Source organism: Vespa velutina, chromosome 1 (assembly GCF_912470025.1).
Source record: "Vespa velutina chromosome 1, iVesVel2.1, whole genome shotgun sequence".
Taxonomy (NCBI): Eukaryota; Metazoa; Arthropoda; class Insecta; order Hymenoptera; family Vespidae; genus Vespa; species Vespa velutina.
In genome coordinates this window covers 19,300,137-19,314,333 of record NC_062188.1, presented here as the reverse complement: position 1 = coordinate 19,314,333, position 14,197 = coordinate 19,300,137, and the positions used below count along the sequence as shown (strand labels likewise).

General features: G+C 39.8%; 1 protein-coding gene across 11 annotated transcripts in view; it reads right to left on the bottom strand.

Annotated features, from left to right (window-relative positions):
* LOC124956326 (transcription factor Sox-2-like) overlaps positions 1-14,197 on the bottom strand; it is a 325,693-nt gene that overhangs the window by 308,368 nt on the left and 3,128 nt on the right. The window contains exon 3 of one of the 11 annotated variants that reach the window (XR_007103226.1): positions 2,412-2,625. The exons of the other annotated variants lie outside the window; for them this stretch is intronic. The gene's annotated coding sequence lies outside the window, so the exon portion shown is untranslated. The remainder of the gene's footprint in view (positions 1-2,411; positions 2,626-14,197) is intronic. 11 annotated transcript variants of the gene reach the window in all.

The window sequence follows — 14,197 nt, the reverse complement described above, 5'->3', positions numbered from 1 at the left end:
AGGGTTGGAGCATCAAGCGGAAGAGGAGAGAACGCGCGACGAGGTGGTGCGATGCTGCTGGTGATGCTGCCGGTAGGGCGGTCGTATCGGTTAAGTGGGGGAAATTGCAAAACAATGAGACGACGTGGTAGGGGTAACAATGTGAGGGACAATAGGCCTGATAATGTGCCGGAGAATGGACGCCTAGACAAAAGAGTCGAATAAGGGCGCGCGCAACTACTACTCGATCCACCAGGCAGCCCGCGTTACACCATCGACTCTTCGTCCGCACCATACACACGCGTTAGAACGACGACTAGAAAAAAAAAAAAAGAAAAAACGACACGTGCCTAGTTCTAAATCTTTTAGAATTTATTTCTAGATGTTGACAAATAAGTCATTTAAAATTCTCATCTAGATGAGAAGAGATCGATTTGCCCGAACGAATATATAACTAAGGTTATATATTTGATGAAGAATAAAAAAGAATGTTTTGTTTTTTTTATATCTATATTAAACTATCAATTATTCCTATATTATTATTTAAAAGTCGAATTAAGAGTGAATAGTCGATGAAAAAGATACGATGAAAGTTTGATCGACGGACCCTTGCTTTTGGCCGAGGCGAAAAGATCAGTGAAAATGTTCAGGGTAGAAGCGAAAGGCGAGTAACCGCTTTGCGGGATAAACTGGAGGGATCAGAGGAGAGAGATCAGGGATGAAGAGTAACGCGTGCTACCAACTGCAATGCCAGAGGCCAACGCCTGACACAACCGCGAGTTCTGGAGGGGTTGCGAGTCAAGGGGTTGAGGGATATAGCCCCCCGGGCCACCGGCACGACTCGTCTGGCGTGCACCTGTTGTTTCTACTTGCTTCGACTTAAGCTTCTCTCACACCGCCTTTCGGTGCGTTCAAGGACATACAGTTTCGCTCTTCGGATTATTGACCATCGCTATTTTTATTATATTTTATTCAATAAATTTTCTATCGAATTAACGTGCATTAATTATCAATCGCGAATTATAAAATATCGATAATAAGAAATGAACGATTTCGTTCATAGTGAATTTCTCGATAATAATTAAACGTGAAAGGACGAAAGAGAAAAAGAAAAAAAAAAAAAAAAAAAAAAAAAAAAAACAAGAAAGAAAAAAAAAAAAAGAATTCGGAGGATAAAAATACTGAAAGCGCTCTTAAAAACGAACCTACAAACAACACTCTAATTACGCTGAAGGTGTCAAGATGCTCGAGTCAAAGTTTAAATTGCAAATGTACTACACTCGAGACGAACGGATTCTCGCAGCATCCCTCGCCGTACTGTTAAAAGACACGGCCAAAAGAGAGGGGAGATACTCGAGCGCTCGAGTATCGTCTTACGGAAGTTCCACTTCCACCCTTTCCCTCTCTTTTCCCTCTCCTACATTGGATTCTCGCGTTGTTTCTTCTTTTTCTCCTTTCCCCTTCCTCTTTCTCTTCCTCCTCCTCATCCTCCTTCTCGTCCAACCATCAGTCGCTTCGTACTAAATCTTTTCTATACGAGTTTTCTCCTCGACTTGCGCGAGAATGCACTGCTGATAATTAGCATTTAATAAATAGTCTATGTGTGTATATATATATATATATATACGAAGCGACAGGTGCAGCGGAATAGAACGAAAAAAGAAAATGAAAGAAAGAGAAAAAGAAAGAAAAAAAAAAAAAAAAAAAGGAAAAAGAAAAAAAACATCGGGCACGTTTGCGACGATAAAAATACGTCCCGACGGCGCGGCGTCGCGACTCTTGCTTGTCGTCATCTTTGTAAAGCGGGCTCTCTCTACTGGCAATAGTATAGAGAGAGAGAGAGAGAAAGAGAGAAAGAGAGAGAGAGAGCGAGAGAGAGAGAGAGAACGCGCTCTAAAGAGTTTGAAAGAAAATACGAAGAAGGAGAAGCGGCAGGAAAGAAGGGTAAGGAGCGTAAGAAGATGCGGAGAAGACGAAGAAGAAATAGAGGAGGAAGAAGAGGTAGATAGAAGAAAGAACTTCCGAAGAGGAAAAGAGCATGGCGAGCGAGGGGAGGAAAAGAAAGAAAGAACGAAAGAAAGAGAGAGAAACAGAGAAAGAGAGAGAGGGGGGGAGGCAAAAAGAGGGAGAAGTGGCCGCACGCGAAGCAGGAGGAGCGCCACAAACGGTCCATAGAAATTTGCCGGCTTACAGAATGCAAGCACTTTTCTCTCTCCCTCTCTCTCTCTCTCTCTCTCTCTCTCTCTCTCTCTCTCTCACTCTCTCTTCTTCATTGGTGTATGCGACGACGTTTCGTTCGTCGACGTTCCCGTCGACGTCTTCGTCATCGTCAGTGTCGTTTCGTCGCCGTCGACCTAAGAGTAGCTCGCTCGCGCGCAACTGTTATTTAAGCTTCGCATAATGGCAACTCTTTTATGCTTCTTGTGTCTTACATCTGAGACTGTGTCGCTCCGGAGGGCACATTCATTCCCATGAATGCCCGTTGCAAGGCTCTCACAATGGCCTTCTCCACGGCGCCTGGAAGCACCAACTCCGTGGCAACGAAGGCCAGCTACCACGGTCTACCGTTACTCCTCTAGAAACTCTCTTCTTCCTTTACACGAGTAGTATATCTCCGTTAGAAAGGATACTTTGTTATCTTTGCATCTAAATTAAAAGAAGAAAAAAAGAAGAGAAAAAATGTACAAGCGATCACTTCTGAATGTCATCGGAGATTAAATGATTTACATCGATATAAAATTTTATAATTTGATATATTTTTCGTACGATTAAAACATTATATCCGATAGATCGTACGATCCCATTATCCATTAGTATTCGGATACGTAACCAAGTACGCAACGAATCATAATAATCGTTGTTATTATCAAAGGTTACCGATTATTATTATTATTATTATTATTATTATTATTATTCTTTCTTTCTATCTTTCTTTCTCTCTTTCGTTTCGCGGCCTTAACGCGACCTTCCTGGAGGCGCCTCTTTCGTGCCAGGTTTATCGTCGAACGATCGTTCTCCGAAATAATCGCGGACGTGCCTAACGATCGTGGCCGGGGGTCCGTGCCCACGAGGCGCGCCACCTTGCGATCGGTCACAAAACAGCGACACAATAACCGGGCCGCAACAATGCCGAGCGACAATGCAGCGCCACCAACACAGCCGCGAGCCGAATCCATTGTCTGTACTTCTCTTGTTCTCCTTTCATCCCCTGCACTTCCACGACGAGGCACGAAGAAAGGAGAGAGAGAGAGAGATAGAAAGAGGAACGAAGGGAGGGATAACGCGCGAGAAAGAGAGAGAGGGTGGATGGGTGATGAGAAGAAAGGAAGGGGAAGAGAGGGGTGGGAGAGAGAGAGAGAGAGAGAGAGAGGAAGATAATGAAGGAAAAGCAGGCAGGACCAAAGACTACGACGCGCCGTGTCAAGAGACCTCGAGAAACGACTTTGTTTAATTACGATTGATTCGATTAGACTCCGATTCATCATGTTCCTTCCGAATGTTTTATCGATCGATCGATCCTCGTACATTACACTTCCGATGATGAACTTCTTCGAATCGAAATAAATCATTTGCATAACAGAAAATATTGACACGAGACGGAAGCGAAAGGGAAGGAAAAGAAGTGTAGGAAAAGTGTATCGATCCTTCGAAATGCGAAAGAGAATATAATAATGGGATAATTCATAGGGGATTTTCTTACCGTTCTCCTCCCCTCTTTCTTTTCTCCTGGCATTCAATATCTTTGTATCGCTAGAGCAGAGTCACGAACGGCGAACCAACCAACCAACCAACCATCAACCAACCAAAGAAGGAACGCAAGAATGGAAGAGACGATAGGACTTTGCAATACTATGCAAAAGAATACCGAAAGTACCGGCCGAAGAGTGGACCGGTATACGCGCGTTTTATGCGAGAGGGAGATGGAAAAAGAGAAAGATAAAGAAAACGAGAGAGGGTGGTGAAAGAGAAAGAAAGAAAGAGAGAAAAAGATAGAGCGAGAGAGAGCGAGAGAGAGAGAGAGAATCGGCCGCCTCGCTCATCCTCCCCGTCCGTCTCATTGTGTCAGACGATTGTCTTAGAATAATGGCGGAGACTCACAATAGTGACTACAATGCTTGCTCGTCTAACAATGCGGTGACGTCACGCAGCGTCGTGTACGTGAATGTACCGGCACGAGCGCCTGGCCGTCGTGTGCGTCGTCTCTTTAGAGTTCCTCTCTCTCTCTCTCTCTCTCAACCTCCACTCTCCCTCTCATCCCTTCCACAATCACTCTCTCTCTCTCTCTCTCTCTCTTTCTCTCTCTCTCTCTCTCTCTCTCTCTCTCTCTCTCTCTTTCTACGCCACCTTTCTTCGCAGGTTCCAGCACCTTTCTCCCGCGTCCTCGCGTCCTTTACTCTTTACGATTTTTCGTTTCGTTATCGATGCTATTACTACTGTTGTTGACCGGCAGCACTTATTACTCGCGTAGGTTTAATTGCCACTTGTTATGATCGAATCAGAAAAAAAATTGGAAACAATAGCCTCTAATGAGTACATATATATATATATATATATATATATATATATATATATATATATACACATACATACATAGGTCGTACGATGAAGGAAAACTTGCGAGTTAGCGAACGCAGTATGTTCTTTGAAATACCTTCGTTATTTGCGAAATAGACGTCAAAAAAAAAAAAAAACAAGAAAAAAGAAACAATTAAAAATAAAAAAAGAAAAAAGAGAAAAAAGAATTAAAAATGTGATCGTATAAGATTCTAAATAGAATACACAACTTTCCTCGGTATATATATAAGGTGTATATATATATATATATTCATAATACTTAATTCTGTAGATGGAGACTAACGACGATAATTCCTGCTTTCATAGCTCGTATTCTCATATAGATAGATAGATATATGTATAAATATGTACACATACATAAATGCATATATATATATACACCTATACAATATATACATGACAAGTAAAGTCTCGTGCCCCTTCGAGGCACCCTTGCGTGACTGTGGATTCGGTCAAATCATCCCTGGGGATGAGTAGAGTAGGAGGGAACTACGCAACGTTTGTTCGTTCTACTCCTTATGGAACACTTTAGGCGGGGAATGGAGAGAGAGAGGGAAGAAAGAAGGGTGAGGAGTGGCGATGCCAGTTGGGTAAGATTATATTAAGCAAAATGATAGGCACAATTACATCGGCGGCATTCATGAAAGCATCGATATATATTGCTGGGAAGAGTCAGGGGTTTTGAATTACTTAAAAAAAAAAAAAAAAAAAGAAAAAAAAAAAGGAAAAAAAAAGACATTTTCCAGGTATTCATCGGTGCATTGGCATACGTTACAGCACAGTACAGGTTCATGTAGTATAGAATTGGAAATAAATTCCACTCTACGTTAACGATGTCGCATATACATATATATACACATACATACATACATCATATATATATATATATATATATATATATATATATATATATATATATACTTGTTTCTTTTTCTTTTGCGAAAGATCAACGCGTGGTAAAGTTCTCCCTCCGCTTGTCTCTCTTCCTTCTCTCTCTCTCTCTCTCTCTCTCTCTCTCTCTCTCTCTCTCTCTCTCTATCTATCTATCTATCTATTTCTTTCTATGTTACGATTACTCATCGTCATGATCATCTAAAGCGTTGGTGTACGTACAATCGCAATGACGAAAGAATGGACAGCGAGTGCGACTCCCGAGTTGGTAAATGGAACTCGTCTGTTAATTAATACTACTACTATTACTACTACTAACGCTACCATTACCACTAGCATCACCACCACCAATATTACCTACTACCAACACTATCATCTCACTACGACCATTCAGATCGCATTAAATTGCACGAATTGTACGGCCGGCACTGCGAACGCCGGCGTCTTTTCCAAAGGCCAGGTGCACGCTGAAAGGAGTCTTATTAGCAAATAGCAGCATGCGGGGGAGGAGGAGAAGGAGGAAGAGAAGAAGGAGAGGAGGGGGAGGATAGGATGCGGTGCAACTCTACGAGACTGACTGATACATACCGTGGACCCAAGCGAAGCGAAAGGTACGAAAGGAGAAGGATTCTCTTTCCTTCCACGTTAACATAAAAGATATAGAAAAAGGGAAAGATAGAGAGAGAAAGAGTGTAAGGTTGGGGGGAAGGATGGGTGGAAAAGGGAAGAAGAAGAAGAAGAAGAACTAGAAGGAAGGATAAAGAAGAGAAAAGAGTTCTTTTGCCACGAACGAGATTACGAGGCGTTACGAGGCACCAAGAGTCGAGGATTTAAATACCTTTTGATGGGGTAGCGGGTGGTGCACAGTAGTAGTCTTTCTTTCTAGCAACTACGCTATCTTACAACCGCGGTTGCTCGAAGAGAAAGAAGACGATCGACGAGCACGTTTTTCATCTTCTTTTCTTCTTCATTTTCTTCTTTTATTATTACTACTACTACTACTACTACTACTACTGCATCTTCCTCTTTCTTCTTCTCTTCTCCTTTTCCTTCCACTTCTTCCTACCCTTGAATTCCTCCTTTCATAAAATTTTTCACGTTAGAATTCGCGAATACTACCGTTCTCTTTCTCTCTCTCTCTCTCTCTCTCTCTTGTGTCGGCTGACTTACCATTGAACATTTTCGTTCTTAGAAATGATTGAATTTTTCACGATGAAAAAAGTCATGCAACGTAAGTACATACTTTACAACGCATATTGACATGCCTACCGACGTGTGGTTTCATAGATTATAAAAGGGAAAATCATAAAAAGGGGGATAAGAAAATTTTTGTGGCTTAGGAACGTTCTCTAACTACTTCTTAAAACGAACTATGGCGTTACAAAGATATCGCAAAAAGAAGAGAAATGGAGAGAGAGAGAGAGAGAGAGAGAGAGAGAACGAGAAAGATAGATATAGAAATAGATAGATAGATAGATAGATAGATAGATAGATAAAGAGAGAGAGAGAGAGAGAGAGAGAGAGAGAGAGAGAGAGAGAGATAAAGGAAGCCCAGAAAGACAGGGGTACATTGTGCCGGGCCGCTTGATACTTTATTCCGTATAAAAGGAAGGACGGAACAATGGCGGGAACGCGGAAGAATGGAATGAAATGGGACCGAGGGAGACGGATATGGAGAAAGAGAGAGGCGCGCACTCGCGCCAGCGTGAAGACTCATCACTCTGTAAACAATGCGCGAAGCGAGAGTGACTCAAAGAGTGGCGGGATCCTCCGAGTTCCTCTCTCCATCAGGGACGCAGAGAGAGAGAGAGAGAGAGAGAGAGAAAGAGAGGAGAGAGAGAGAGAGAGAGAGAAAGAGAGGAGAGAGAGAGAGAGAGAGAGAAGGAGATCTCGAAAGAGAGTCCACACTACAGTTTCATCTTTCAAATCTTTCAACTACACTACACTGTTCCCTCCTTTTCTACCTCTCTCTCAACCTACCCACCTTTACTATACTTTTATACTCCTGCCATTTTGTCCAAGTTTTATCGACTCGCTAATATCGATACATTTCCTCTTTTTATGAAGGGGAAGGGAGTAGAGGAGAAAATGGGGAGATTCTTCTTTCTCTATGGGTTTGCATGGATTTATTTAACACCATGAATTCTCGTTAATGTTCGTCATAATTCTTGTCCGATTTTGTTGATCTTAAGGATACATTCGAACGACGGAAGTTCGTTTTCTCTTTTTCCTTTTTTTTTTTTTTTCGTTTTGTTTTTTTACGAGAATGATCATTGTTTTTGGATTTTTGATAAAAAAAATGTTTCTTTTCCCTCTTCCCGTCCCTCTTCCGTCGCATAAATCACGTCCTAGCGAACAAATAATTATCAGGGCATACAAGTAATAACATACTTTGAAAATACGACATAATAATTTCGTGTAAGAAAAAAAAGAAAAGAAAAAAAAAAAAAAAAAAAAAAAAAAAAAAAAAAAAAAAAATATTTATCCTTCGAATTTATCTGTTTTTAATTCTTTTCGTTCAATTTATCATAGGCGCAGTGGAATTAATTCGTGTCAAAAAACATAGAAAATACTATTGTCAAGATACGGAAGTTATAAACATGTTTTTCTCTTTTCTTTCTTTTGCTTTTTTTTATCTTTTCTTTTCTTTTTTTTTTTTTTTTTTTTTTTTTTTTATTTAACGGAAAACGATATTTTAAGGCTAACAAAAGTTTAAGAGAATAGAAATATGAATTCAACGAGTATCCACAATGTAACTTTTCATCGATATTTCATCGAGTTTATGGCGCCTTGAAGTTTGCAAATACGTAGGCATTGAACAGAACACAAAACACATCATCATCATCATCATCAATGACTTTATAATAACATCTTTAAAAAAAAAAAAGCTTACTTCAAGAATATTTCTATTCCCTTGAATTACTTTTATTTCCTTTTTTCCTTTTGTGATCTTAATATAATAAAATCTAATGAACACTTTTATATATTTTTTATTTCTTTTTTCCTCTATTTACGTAAAGTTTTCTCTTTCTTATCATATATCAGGCATTATCATCATTATGTTATCATTATGATTTCTGTACGAATTAAATAAACGATTTCTTTTCTTTTTTTACATATATAAATACATATGAATAAAATTACTTATAAATTACTTAAAAATTATTAATAAGTAAAATTTGTATGATTGAATAAAATAAAATCAAACGAAGAAGAAAAAGAAAAACCAAAAAAGAAAAAAAGAAAAGAAGAAAGAAATATGAAAGGGACGATCTGATTAAACGGTATTATTGCTTTTCATTCTCCTTATACGTTAATATGTCATCGATGATTCATCTTTCTAAAAGAGAAAATACACGACTAATTTGCGATCTTGTTCTCGCATCAAAGAATGGAGAGAAAGAGAGAGAGAGAGAGAGAGAGAGGCGGCCTTTCATAAAAAAAAAAAAAAAAAATAAGGAAGAAAGAAAAAATAGTCGATTACCTGCAGAGCGAGCGCGTTTTAAACGGACTTCGAGGCACCATCGACAACGATATTACGCGGTGAATACGCGGCATAGAATTTAAATTAAATATTATCAGAAGAATATGACGAAGGATCGATTCGCAGGAGTCAACTGGAGGACGGCTATTCGTTTTACTTCGTTTGCTTCTTTCCATGTCCCATTTCTTCTCTCTCTCTCTCTCTCTCTCTCTCTCTCTCTCTTCCCTCAATCGTTTTCTTTCTTCCTTTTCTTCTTTCTTTCATTGTAAGACTTTTAACGTAATAACGAGAAGCATTCAAAAGTCACTAAAACGATACGCGCGAGACATGATTTATCAATTCCGTAAAAGTTTCCGCGAGATTTTGCGGAGAAGAGAAAAAAGAAGAAAGGGAAAGAGAAAAAAAAAAGAAGAAAAAAAGAAAGAAAAGAAAAGAAAAGAAAAGAAAGAGTAAAGGGAAAAACAAAAAGAAAAAAGAAGGAGATCAATGAAGACGTCACGTACATAACGTTATCATAGTCATCTCGCATAGAAATCGTATGGATAAAAATATTGATAGGCATATACGTCATCATAGACACATATTGTATGATCTTTGAGGCGTAAATATTATCGAACGAAAACAGGATTCCCCTTTGGCGGCCAGAATCAAGTAGGAAAAGCGATCAAGGACGCGGTTAGCGAGGGCAACGCGGTTAGTGAAAATGGAAGGAGTAAAGAAAAGGGGAGGTGGTGAGAAGGAGGGGAGGAGAAAGAACAAGGTATATATATACAGCTAAGAGAAGTCGCTTTACATAACGCGTTATCCAGCGTGACAATGGCTGCCGACAACTACGCCTCGAGAAAGAATCGTTTGATGTCGAAGGATTCATCGCGACCATGCTCAGAGTAAAAGGAAAAAAAAAAAAAAAGAAAAAAAAGAAGAGGGTGGGGTTGATAGAGTGGTAAAGCGAGAGGAAGAGAGAAGAGGGGTGGAAAATTAATTTCACCTGCTGAAAAGGGAGGGAAACGAGATAGAGATAGAGAGAGAGAGAGAGAGAGAGAGAGATCGGCTATGCTTGAAGTACGGTTGAATGCTTTAGAATGGCTCGAAAAGGAGAAGAAGAAACCTTTCGTTTGATCGACATCGAGATTGAATATATCGTTTCTACGGAATGGTTATTCGACGATCTTGGAGAAGTAACGATTTCAATTCGAAATGCCGTTGAAAAACTCTCAAGAAATCTAACCTGTTATAAAAGAAGAGAGGAGGAATGATATTTCACGAACAAATATTGTTTCACGATAGATATTTTAATAAACAATCGTGTCGTCTATTAAATATACACTTTCGAACGGAAACTTTTCCTTGTTAAACGCATGGGGTCGGGGATCTTTACCATCCATGCTGGTTCGCGAGATGTAAATCGCATGGAAAGATATATTTTCGTGCAAATTTGCGGCTCGAAGTGGCCTAAACGTCATTCCGTTGGCAACGTTTGGTGAGCTAAGAGAGAGTGAGAGAGAGGGAGAGAGAGAGAGAGAGAACGAGAACAAGAAAGAAGAGTAAGAAAGAGAGAGAGAGAGAAAGAGAGCGACACGAGAAGCAAAAGAAAAAGAGAAGAGAACGTAGTCGGGAAAGGGCGGTGGATAGACGCGAGGAAGAAGAGTAAAGAGGAGGGTTGAAAATATTTAGACATCCGCGAAGGGATGAATAAGACTAAATTGTATCCACAATGCTGTCTCAGAGGCAGAGACGCTCTGAATAGCCTTAATAAACTCGCTGAATCCTCGGAAATATTTCCAAGCCGGAGAAGCATCGAATGCGGCGAAAACTCTTCCCCCGACTTCGCGTTCTTCTTCCTTTGGCGCGGTCCTCTCTCTCTCTCTCTCTCTCTCACTCTCGTCCCTCTCTCGTCCCAATCTCTCTTTCTTTTTCTCTCTTTTCTTGCTTCCTGCTTCACCTCTACTCCTTTTCCCTTCTCTCTCTCTCTCTCTCTCCCTCTCTCCTTCTCGCCACGATTCTTGTCACTCTGTATCATTTACATGCCGCACAACCTGAACATGACAAGGTTCTTAGAAAAGTACGTTAAAAGCTCGAATGAGAGTGGAAAAGTGCAAGGGGACTACTAACATAAGTGAAAAGTCAGGACGTATCGAAGGTTTCGTTTAAAAAGGAAAGGTATCCTTCTTTACCTTATCTCTCTATTGGATCAATCCTTCGACGATTAAGAGGTGGTAGTCGAAAAATGGATTATTCGTCGTCGTACTTTTATTACGTACGATTGTTTATTTATTTTAATTACTTTACGTTCTATTCGATCACGTAAATTATAAAAAGAGAAAATAATAATAAAGAATCCTATAACCACTACCTTGACATAACTTAAAATAATAACTCCGATTTCTATACTACTGCGGCATATATATCAATAAGAATCGAAAGGTTGTACCTGTCGAGGGTTTAGGTACTCTTCTCTAAGGTTTTTCTCATCGTTCTGCATAATACGTGGATTTGCTACCCGCTGCGATACATTTTTCCGTACATTAGGGAAAGAGCATTCGCTCGTTTGCTTCTCGAAGGCGATTTGTTTAAAGCCATATACACCACCACAACACCAACAAGCTCCTCCTCTCCTCTGCTCCTTTCCCACGTTTCCTGCTTTTCACGCATTCGTATATACGTAACTACCATACCCTTCTCTACTACATACACTTTTTCTTTTTTTCTTCTTCTTCTTCTTTTTTCTCCTTCTTCTTCTCGATGCTCTTAAAAAGAAATATTACGATATCCGATCGATAAAGGAGATCCCGATTGCTAGCTAAATCATATATTCTATATACGAACGATTTGAAAACCGATGATCCATCTCGTTTCAACGTAATGTCCATTTAAAGCTCGAGCTATTAAAATTCAATGGATAGAAAAGAGCACATTATTCAAGATCTATCAATGTGAACGATATGCATATCCTACATGAAGTAACTAAAAGAAAGAAGCAATGTAAGCGAGGCTCAATGATGAAACGCGGGAAGGAAATAAAAATGAAAAAAAAAAAAAAAAAAAAAGAAAAAAAAGAAAAAAAAGAAAAGAAAAAAGAAAAAGAAAGGAAAGGAAAAAAAAGAAGGAAGAGTTTAGAGTGCTGGAGAAACGCGGATTCGCGATTTCGTATGAATCGCTAGTTACCGAACAAAGTCCTTTCGTCGTCCCCCTAACCCTACCCCTCCACCTTGCCCATAGCCGATGGCGGAGTGACTTTATTATATGTACGTTCATTGCCGGTACTGTTACTACTGTCGGTTTTGCTGTTCCTGCTAGCGCAATTGGTAGAAACATTAGTGTCAAAGTGAAAGAGGATTTTCGCGAGAGTCGAAGGGATGAGCGAAGGATATCAGGGGCGTTAAAAGTGTAGAGGGAAGGAGGATGGAGATGGAAAAGATAGATATATGGATATATATATATATATATAGAGAGAGAGAGAGAGAGAGAGAGAGAGAGAGAGAGAAAGAGAATAAGAGGTAGGGTGGGGAGGGGGAGGGAAGGTTGAGGGCGAAGAGGTGAAAGGTAGAGACGCGGGATAGTCATTCAACCGTGCGGTTCTATGAAATCAAAGGCCACATTGTCACTGGAATTACCTCCATTCGGAAACGACGTATTCAGGCTACCGGGCGCACGTGGAATTAACCCTATTTGTTTGCCGCCTTCGAGTCGCGTGTAACGAAGCCACGATTTATTCGCATACGCTGCAATTGGAGGGACATCCTGCATGGCCGATTCGGTCCTATGTCGTGTCCCACGATATCGACCGATTCTCTCTCTCTCTCTACCTTTCTTTTTCTTTTTACTTTTTCTGTTTCTTTTTCTTTCACTTTCTCTCTCAACAGAACTCGAAGGTACTCCAAGGGAAAAGGGCTTCATCTTTCCATCCGTCTTCTTCTTTCTCTTTCTCTCTCTCCTATTTTCCACTTCTTTCCCCCCATTTTCAACTCCTCTCTCTCTCTCTCTCTCTCTCTCTCTCTTTCTCTCTCCATCTATCTTACCAACGACGAGAATGTGAATCGCATCTAATGAGCCGTTGGAAAAGCGTTCTAAGAATAAATTCTAATGGCTAGAACGAGCCCTGTTACGCGAAGAAATCCAACGTAAGAATCTCAAACGTTATTCCTCAAAACTTTCAAGATATTTATAGGATATTGAGGACACTTATTCCATCCTTTTTTCATTTACCATTGATTTGGACGATCTAACGATCGATAAGAATAATATTGCTATATACGTTTATTCCCATAAAAAATGACCTCTCTCTCTCTCTTTCGCTCGTTTTTTTTTCTTTCTATTTCCAAAGTGTCGTCGATATAGTCCACATTTTTTGATACGGGAATCGACTGAATACCACGGGAAACGAATAATCGATAATGTAGCATCGAACTATCGACTAGCCGCCCTATGTCGAAATAACTTTTTCATAAAATTTCAGATGCTTTGCAGATGGCACCGTTTAATCGAATCATCGTACCATAGAAGGGAGACCGTGTCGAACTACTACTCCATTGAATTTTCTTTTAACGAGAACACCAAATGGACGATGTTCTATGATAATTCCCACGCAGAATTAATAGTACAACTTCCACCCCTGTCGCATCATTAAACACGTTACCATTCATATACTACCTCGAGATAATAAAAAATTCTTTCAAAATACAAAACAAATGTTCTCTGTATATTACAAATGTCAAAGATAACATTGATAAAAATGTTCGAAAATGTTCATTCGTAATGTCTTACGTGTGGTTTCATACGCTCTTCAAACAAAACAAAACAAAACAAAACAGAACAAAACAAAACAAAACAAAACAAAACAAAACAAAACAAAACAAAACAAAACAAAACAAAACAAAACGAAATGAAACAAAACAAAACAAAACAAAAAAAAAGAAGAAAAAGAAAAAGAAAAAAAAACGAAAAAAAGAGAAACGCGAGAAAAGTCAAAAATAAAAAGTAAAAAAAAAAAAAAAAAGAAAAAACAAAACAGAAAAAATCCCGCGCAAAAAGGGTCCCGCACGTGTGTTCCCGCGCGCTTTTCGCACTCTCTGTCGAATATAGCTATGTGTACCTATACACACACACACACACACACACACACACACACACATATGTATATATATATCGGGCGAAGCACACTGAACAGCAGCAGGGTGTGCTCTGAGAGAGGATATTATTTCAAAAGCATCGGGAGCGTAATTCTCGCGGTCGCATTGAAGGCCGCCACCGCCATCTTCCCTCCACCCA